General features: G+C 34.7%; 1 long non-coding RNA gene across 1 annotated transcript; it reads right to left on the bottom strand.

Annotated features, from left to right (window-relative positions):
- Nucleotides 1-1,018: 1,018 nt before the first annotated feature.
- LOC112474303 lies at nt 1,019-7,642 on the bottom strand. Its single transcript, XR_003044333.1, has 3 exons — nt 7,454-7,642; nt 4,037-4,156; nt 1,019-2,018 (listed from the first exon to the last, which is right to left on the bottom strand). It is a non-coding gene; the product is annotated as an uncharacterized LOC112474303 (long non-coding RNA).
- Between the last annotated feature and the right edge of the window lie 354 nt (nt 7,643-7,996).

Raw genomic sequence — 7,996 nt, 5'->3', positions numbered from 1 at the left:
AATGTTAATTTTATGTACTTTGTATTCAAATGTTCATCTTCAGTCGAATTCATTGTGACAATGACTGTAATTATTACATTTTATTTTTCAGCCCTTTGGTATCACTTACTAATGTAATGCACTTGCTGGCAAACAAAGACATGTTTCAGTTGTTCTTCATTAATTCTGATCCTTATTTGCAAATTGAGTTTGCACACACTGACTACAGGATGGCCATGAGATACAGCAGCCTTAGTATAATACCTCTTCGCATTACTGTTCTAAAGAAATGTGTGTTAGATATTTAACAGGCTTCATTTAGTTATAACAGTTTGAATACCCAAACTGTCTTTACAAAAAGGAATTTAGTGGCTCATGAGATATGAGAAGCTCAGAGATTTGAAAGAAGAGCCAACGGGAATGAAGACAATTCTGAGATCTTCAATGACTAGAACTAATAACTCATTCCTTTTGCCTTGTCCCTTCTATTGCTACCCATCTGTCATCTCTTCTTGTCTTTGAGAGGTTTTATTCTTTCCCACCAGAATCAATATTATCTTGCCCTCTCATTCATCTGCTACCAGCTCCACAACCCAGATACAATGCACCTTCATATACAGCTCCTGACAGAATAATTCCCAGGAAGCCTCTGATTGGCTCAGTGTGGGTCACTTACCCTTCTTTGGACTAAATCATTTTAGACGGGAGAATGCAGCAATACAATTTGTAACATGTTCACCCTTGTAGATACAAGGCAGAGTACCATGAAAAGAAGGCCTACAGAATCCCTTGATTGAAAATGGAGAGAATAAATTCTCAAGGATGAAGGAACTACATTAGACAAACAACATCATGTCCACCACTGATATTAATCATAGATGTGAAAGTTCACATTAAATTATATGGCGTGAGGCCTTCAACTTTTCTGACAAGAATTAGACAAAAGGATACTTGGCTAAAATATACTATTTTAATTGACATTTTATTTCTTTAAGGAAACAATTTCAACTTTGTTACGGTCAAGAAAGAGCATAGGTATTTTCCAAATGAAAACAGAGTTTAATTCAAAGTTATATTAAATTAAGGTGAATTTCTCTTAAAAAAATGAGTAGTGGTCAAATATGGTCTCATTAACAAGGTAACCAGAAGGCTATGCACAAAGACCAGCGTACTTTGAAAGAAGCCTATGCTTTGGTGTAGAGGACAGATCCAAGGGAGGCTTAAAGAGTCCTACAAATATTACAGTTCTGAACCAGCGGCACTCAGCAAATAACACAGTGCAGATTAAAATTAGTTTCTCTGCCTATGTTTTGAGCAAAATAATGAAATGTTTTGAGCATTAGATGACTAGGTACAGCCAAGGCTTATCTTTCTCACATCCCAAACCTATAAGAAGTTGAAAATAACATTAACAAGATAACAAAACATCTCTTGAGTTGTGACTTAAAGTAAAAGAAACTGATTCTGGCTGCTCAAAGTGTCGTCCACAGACTGGCAGCATTGACATTCCCAGGGAGAACCTTTGGCCCTGAAGACAAGACTTCCAACAACTTTAAAAATTTGAGAAGCACTGATCTAGAGTAAACCTATGAAAGCATCAACCAGAAGGCAGGTTATGTTGTTATGTCAAGCAATCTAAACTAAATGTAAATACTGGGAAATGGCTTTGGCTAGCCTGACGAAAAACAATCAGAAGAATGGTGTTTCCTACATTAGACTTCAGGTCTCAAAAGGCAGAGTTCTAAACAGAAACAAATCCCCCTGTCTCAAATAACAGTGGCCATTATTACTAAGACTACATTTATATGAGGACACACCTACAAACTGAAATGGGGAACCTCAGTAACAGTATCTTTGAGTGGGAAGCTCTATTCCCGTATGTGTATGTAGACACATTCTCACACGTGCACGCATGCCTGGGCTTGTTGTCAGTGTGTCTGTCTGACGTTTCTGCCATCTTCCTGTTGCTTCTCTCACCCCATCTCCTAGATGTTCTCCATAACTGACATCTTCTGGCACAACTTTCCCTTCAACTTCTCCTGCCAGGAAGAAATAAAAACAAGGAGATTTGGCTAATAATGCTTCCTCAATTTATATTTTGTTACATTCAAGGAACAAGTGTAGGTACTTTCTAAATCAAAACACAGTTTAACCGACTACAATTCAAATCAAAGTTATGATAAATGAAGGTATATTTCCCTTAAAAAATGACTAGTGGACATTCATCTTTAAAATGCTATGCTCTTTTAATTTAAAACATTAAAAATATATATGTATATATTTGCATTACTCATCTTTGGAGATCAAGAAAATGAAAAATAACTGATTTTTTCATCCCATCTATAAAGCATTTATTTCAAACTTGTGCATTTATTTAAATCTAAACTGGAGTCCAAACACACTAGCATTAAAATACATTGCTAATTGCAATATTAAAATATAATTTTCATCATTTATTTTTAATAGATTTCTTTAGAACACCTGTCATTAAAAGAAAAAACTATATAGACTGAATGAAAAGAGAAAGGGTCCTTAGTTATAAATATTTTACAATAAACTTTAACAGATCCAGTTATCATTAAGATTCTATCAAAAAGCAAACAGGTTAGGGCAAATAGACTTGCCCAACTTGTTAACTAATCCCTGGCTCAAACAGGTGTTGCTATTGCTGTAGAAAAAGCTATAATATATGATACTATATATTAGCATGTAGTACTCCATAAAATTGGCAGAAATTTCAGGTAGAAACAAAGAACCATAATTCTCCTCCATCAACACCCAAGGAAATGAAATTTTCCCACCGTGAAACAAGTTTGAGCTCCTGCCAGTCTATCATATTAAGCTGTAATTGACCTACGACATAAAGATCTAATAGGAGGGAACACATGCATATAAGTACAGACAAGATGATATTACAAGATTTCAACCTTGTGGCTGCCTTCTAAAGTGAAGTTCAGAGTTAAGTAGACTGTATCTATCACAATAGCCTGTGTTGGTAGGAGAAATTAAAGGAACATAAACCTTCTGGTATATACAATAACTTTTCTTCCTCCTTGGTTGTGAGGGAGCCAAGTCTAAGAACAGAGAATAAAGATCTGGTCCGGAATCTTTTTTTATCAAACTGGCAAGCAATGCAGTTCACAGATGGGGGCTTTGCCACTTCTCTCACACCTTTATTCAGTAACAGCTGAGCTGATTCATTCTGCACCTGCCACAGCTTCTGGAGAAGTTTCAGAGGAAGGCCAAAGAACATTAAAATATAGCTGACTAGCCAGAAGAAAATGAAGATTATTATATCTTTAATGGGTAGAAAATATTATCTCATTGAAACTTTCTTTTACACACGGTTGTTTCTTCAATGCTTAAAGTTTGTAAAAGAAAATAATAAAAAGTCATATAGTTTTCTTGAGCATGGAAGCAAGGCTTAGCATGGTTGATTGTTTCTTGTTTGCTTTTCTGATTGTTCATAACTAATATTTTTCTCTAAAAACTTATTCTAAAAAATTTTGATAATACTAATATGCTAAAAAAGAATCTATTATCCTACCACTCAGAGATAACTACATTGTGTTGGACAACTTCATAAACTTTCTATCTATGCACAGATTTTTTTAAGTGGCTCCTACTATACATAGTAGATTGTAATATGATTTTTAATATTTAGTGGTATACATCTATAATGTCATTTTAATGGCTGCCTGATATGACATCAAGTGGAGTATAATTTAGCTAAGTAATTACCTATGTTAGACATTTAGTTCATTTCCAATTATTTACTATCATAAATAACATTGTAATGAACTTGCTTGTACATAGCGCTTTGTACTCTCTGTCCTAGGAGTAAAATTATTAAGTTAAAAGGAATGCATATTTCAACATACAAGTTGGTTTTAAGGTAAACTTTTCCTTATCACTATATAAATTGCTTCTTACTTCCCAAGAAATGGGTTGCTCTCAACCAATGGTGGCCAGGGTGGGTTGAAAGAACAAAATATATTTATAGTACATTTAGAGGGTCTCAGATGAAAGGCTACTCATCACTGATATTTCTACTCACCCTTTTTGAACCTTATGTTCTTAATATGATTAGGAAAAATCCAAGTAGTCTCCCTTAACTTTGAAGGTGGTATGAAGGCTAAGTCTCATGCAGTACCAGCTAGATAATTTGCAGGGCTCACTGCAAAATGAAAATGAAGAACCCCTTGTTCAAAAATTTTTGAGAATGTCAAGACAGCAACAGTAGAGCATTAAACAAAGCATGGACTCTTCTGAGCACAGGGCCCTGTGCAACTGCACATGTCTCAGGTACACAAAGTGGCCCTCGTCTCATGCTCACCTGGGAGTCACCTTCCTGATCACTTGGTCATGTACTGCCAATTGTCAGACCTACAGTTTTATATCTCAGAAATTCATATTCTTGAACTTCTTTTGCAATTGCTGATATAACCATTTGTTACTTCCCCTTAATTATATCCCATCACACTTTCCATATACTTTACACAGAGAAAAACATCATTCTAATTCTATAAACAAATAATGTCTTCATCTGTCAGTGAGCAGTTTAAATTTACAACAAACACACTTAACCTAGTAAAGATGAGGCTTTCATAAAAATAACATTGAAACACAAACCTCATTCACTAATGCTATTATTCCACACCCTAAAAGTTTTTGTATGTTAATAAGTACAGTTTCAAATCAACAAACACAACATGTTTTTTTTTTTAAGTTTTTAATTTAAAAAGTTCTGCTCTGTGTGTTCACATTGAATTAAAGAACTCAAGGCAAAACTAAAGGAAATCAGGCAATGGTCTGAAATTCAGCAGCCAAGAGATATTTTATATGCAATGCCACTTTTTCTACTGCTTTTGGCCTGGTTTCCATGGAAATGTATATTTGCTGCAAGCCAAGATTTTTTGTGGTCTTAACTACAGAAAGAAAAAAAAAGTAGAAATAAATGCAGAGAGATAGTCAGAAGAAATGTTGATCTAAAATATGGGTGATGAAGCCTTAGAAAGTGAATGAAATTCCGACTGGCCCATCAAGTCCTGAATACTCTGTGAGTAAACCAATTTCTGAACATGGGTACATTAGCACAAATGTGTTAAAATAGGTTTTAGGTATAATCTTAGCCTTTGATTATTTATTCATTAAATAGAGCTATATTGGATGCCTACTATATACCAGACATCATGTTATGTGCTAGGGTTACAGAGGTGATTAGTTTATTTTTATGTCTGGCAAAAACAGGTTAAAGAAGTTAACTTATTCAACATTCAACAAAGAATTATAGGGCATTTTCTTAGTGTTGGGCTCAGGAGAATACAAAAACAAATATGAAAACAAGTAAGACCGTAAGAGTATAAAATGGAATGGTGAAGATGTAGAGCACTCAGAATTACAATTTAATGCAATAGGATAAGGCTCCACTGAACAGGCTATAGCTTTCCACAGGTATATTCCATACAATTTAATGCAAAATATGAAAGTACTCTAAATTTGGTTTTAACTATAGGATGCAAAAAAAAAAAAAACTGAGTTGCATAAGTAATATAAGAGAAAATGAGAGAGTAAAGAAGTAGACAAATAATTTAGCAGGGGGGAAAGAGAGAACGTAAGGGAAAAAATTCTAGGAGAAGGGCAGAGAAGAAGAGAAATAAAGAGTAAAGGACTAAGACAAACTATTATAAAGAACCAGAGATAATAGGGTCAATTTCTTCAAGAAAGAGAGAAATGTAAAAAGATAGAGGTTTGTGAAACAGCATTAGAACAAAAACAGGATAGTGAGCTTATTCTATAATTTCCTGGGTTCATCGTGTAATAGATCAAATTAGGACCAATCTTCAGGGAGGGACAGCTGTGGAAATGCTCTCCAGTTCTTGGAAGGCAATGGTCCCATATGGAGTATGTAGGATGATAGCACATAGAACAGGAGGCATGCAGGATACACAATCGAAAAATTGCATTCTTTGTAACTGCCAACTTTTACACCTTTGTTTGGTCTAACAAAAGTAATTTGTCCAAAGAGTGATTTAGAATAAAATCTATGTCAAATTTTTTCCTATTAGGATTTTCTTTTTATTATCAGAAGCAGATTTGAAACACAACCTTTATTATTTAAAATCAAATCAAATATTTAATACTTTTATGATGAGTGCCATCATAGCTGTCCTAGATATAGAAAAGCACTTGTTCATGGACCAAGTAGTTACCAAGGAGATTGAATCAATAAATATATCATTTGTTAAAGATGCCAAGATTTCTTATGAAATATGATATTGGCAGACAGCTCATTTTGGATTGTTACTTGGGTTTGCATTTAAAACCATGTTAGCAGACTGATCTCTACAATTTCTGTCTAAACACTCCTTACTCAGATGCTTCAAGAATATGTGTTCACACTATTATCTAAAAACTACTACCTCAATAGAGAGAACTACTTCTAGTCAGAAAATTCAAACAAGCCAAAGATGAGTCAGTCTTTTTTTTTTTATAAATGTATATTAGACCAGGATGGAGATTTAAACACTAATGAATAATGTTTTATCACTATGATGCTTAGCAGTGAACTCATAACCAGGTATAAACTCTAGAAATTAAAATATGATTTAAAAAAAATTTTTGACCTTATATTTCAAAAATAACCTAACACTGCTGTTCTCTGGATGAGAAGAAGATGAATCCTAAGGCTAGAGAGTATTACAGTAATTACAGCCTACCACATGATGTGGTTCTCTTTCCTACTTATACCAGCCACACACATACCACCTCGCTACCACCACTGCCACCCTTTGCTAGTTTTAGTTTCTCTTTGGTCTACAACAGATTAGCTTCTCATAAAACACATCCATGATAGTCACTACTTTCACTGAAATAAAGTTTTGTTCTGTGACAAACTAAATTCTGTAATTTATAACACACTGAAAGAGCTCTGGATGAGTCTAACACATTTGGACTCTAAAAGCAACTTCAGATTGTTCCAACTTGGTAGAGCAGAAAATGTGAACACTGGAGTGTGTATCTGATCTTTGACCAAAGCAAACAGAATCTTTTGCAACATTCAAACAGCAGTCTGCAGAGTCACAGGCCTAATGGTTGCAGAAAAAACCTCTCAGAGCATCCTTTAATCTAAATACAGAAATGAAATGAAATGTTTGTCATCCCACATATACACACAAATGTTTCTATCATAGTGGATTTCCTATAAAGCAAGTGCTTATGACATCAGGTAATTGTGACACTATCTTAGAAATGCTCATCCTTTAAGTCTTTTGTTGGCTTTGTGCTCACATCTCTTGTAGGAACTTTTCTCTGTTAAACCATTTTTATTTCCAACTGCCCACCAACTATTTAAGAAATGTCCAGTTATGCAAACTCACTATAGAAAACCATCTTTCGTTTCTCCTCTTAGAATTCAAAGTACTTTTGTTTAAGTCCTATCAGTATTATTATTATTGGATCCAAAAATACAAACCTTTTAAACATAGGGAGAGAGGGTTGAGCTGGAGGGTGGAAGTCAGGGAGAGGCTCCTTTCTTGGTAATCTTAGCTGCACATGTCAAGATTTTTGGAGGTTGTGCTGCTTAAATTTTGGAAGGAAACACTTGTACTCATCTCCTTCATGATGATGATTTGAAGAATTAACCATAGAGATCCTTCACCCTGAAAAATATCCCTAGGGTTTCTCAAAAAGAAAGGGCTTATGAAAGTGAGTAGTTATTTTTCACTGTCTCTCAACCCATAATGCAGAAAGTTTTCATGTCTGGTTTGCAAATTGCATTTGCTGAATTTCTGTGGCAGCCTGTCAGACAAAGAAAGAAGGGGTTTTGTAAACTGAGATTAACTAAATAGTGTGGTCTAATCCCGCCTAGTTTGTGTTTATGCATGCTTCATTGTGGGATTTACAGCCTTAGCTCATGGAAAGACAGAATAAACGCAATGAACACAAAGAATCCAGGCTTTGTGTTTCTGGAATTAGGATCAGGTTCAGGTGGGAATCCATTGGAAGATTTATCTGA

Source organism: Pteropus alecto, unplaced genomic scaffold (assembly GCF_000325575.1).
Source record: "Pteropus alecto unplaced genomic scaffold, ASM32557v1 scaffold79, whole genome shotgun sequence".
Taxonomy (NCBI): domain Eukaryota; kingdom Metazoa; phylum Chordata; class Mammalia; order Chiroptera; family Pteropodidae; genus Pteropus; species Pteropus alecto.
This window is presented reverse-complemented; position numbering and strand designations above follow the sequence as displayed.